We start from the raw sequence: 1585 nt of genomic DNA, 5'->3' as shown, positions 1-1585 counted from the left end.
AGTGGACCGGAAGCTATTATGACAGCTCTTATTACTAACCAGGAACAGGTTAGGAGTCCCAGTATATTTTCGATGGATAATTTTCATTCTAGTAATGTAAAAAGTACAAAAATCAGGGAAAAACAAAATTATTTCTGACAGGCAACATTGAGTGTTTGTCAGGATATCAGGTAACGTGCAAAAAAATCTGGGAAACCTTGTAAAATCAGGAATAGCCATTGAGCAGGGATGCCATCCCTGCTAAATGGCTATTGTATAATTTACAACATGTTACAGCTGAAGCACTGAATGAACATAACAAAATAAACTGGGAATATACCGGGAATTTGTAATTTTATATCTTCCCGCTGGACTTCTTCCAATTATTTTAAGTTGGTACTACTATCAGTGGGCTTACGGCCAATTTTGAGCGCGATCTGTAATTTAGTTTGCTTACAGCATGAGTTGGCGGCCTTTAAAGGCATCCTCCGTATACCATACAGAATCAGATAGGTATTCCAAATTTACAGTTTCGATTGAACCAAAATTTCATCAACACCAAGCAGGGTAAAAGTACCTATCATCGCAATAGTACCTATTATGGTAATACGAGTGAGTTTTCTATTAGTTTAGAAAACATTTCTTATTTTCAAAGGCTCTATCATATCATATAGACGCATACATTACAACCTTCTTGATGTTGTGATTCGACCAATTTATACGATTTTATCGAAATAAATATGTATTTTTATATTACCATAATTGGTACAATTTTACATATGCCATTATGGTTGTAACTCACGTTTTCACGCTTGGCAATTGCGTATCATAGGGCGCTTTTGAACGCTCAGCAGTGTAGTGAAATAGCACTATGCGTGTCCGACCATATTTGTTTGATCCATTCTGTTGAAAATTAAATCCTAGGTGAATGGGTTAACATCCTTGGTTTAGTTGCTGAAATTCTCTTAAAGAAAGAAAGAAAAAAAAACTATGGATGGGTTATACCTATGATATAACCGCAAGGTTGACGTAGGACTGCCGTTGGATTAGTAATCATTTGTTTTTTTCAATTAGCAATAATCGCACCTCGGATGTTCCTCATTGGGTACGATATCGCTGCTGCGCAGAGCTATCTTTTGTATGTATTGATTAAACTATTAATTAAACTAGTGAATGAATGAAACAATTTACGAATTGAATTACAAACAAATCCCAAATTAGGTCAATTCATGCATTATGGTAGTGGTTATCACAGCAAATAGTTATCAACATTTTGCCTAATCATCAAACGGTATGCGTAGAAGTTGCACCCGCTTTTGTAGACCGTTTTAGCAAAACGAATTACGGAGTGTAAAAATCCATGGGAGTATAAAAATACTTATTGGTTTCGGAATCTGTGTTGGGAAAACACATTCTGGTTTGCAAAAATGCAAGCGAGTACAAAAGTACTCGCAGCTTGCATCTCATTTGCAAGGACAATTTCCCACGCTTCATGGTTTTGAAATCCGTGTTAGGGATATATTCCGATTTGCAGAAACGCAAACGAGTAAAAAGTACCCACAACTTGCATCTATGCTTCAATGCTACTTTCCCCAAGCTCCATGGT

The 1585-nt window shown here is 36.4% G+C and overlaps 1 pseudogene; it reads right to left on the bottom strand.

Moving 5' to 3' along the window:
- Nucleotides 1-1027: 1027 nt before the first annotated feature.
- On the bottom strand, nucleotides 1028-1110 carry LOC129763761 (U4 spliceosomal RNA; annotated as a pseudogene).
- Nucleotides 1111-1585: the final 475 nt, after the last annotated feature.

This window comes from Toxorhynchites rutilus, chromosome 1, assembly GCF_029784135.1.
Source record: "Toxorhynchites rutilus septentrionalis strain SRP chromosome 1, ASM2978413v1, whole genome shotgun sequence".
Taxonomy (NCBI): domain Eukaryota; kingdom Metazoa; phylum Arthropoda; class Insecta; order Diptera; family Culicidae; genus Toxorhynchites; species Toxorhynchites rutilus.
The sequence above is the reverse complement of the archived record's forward strand: the minus strand, read 5'-3'. Positions and strand labels throughout refer to the sequence as shown.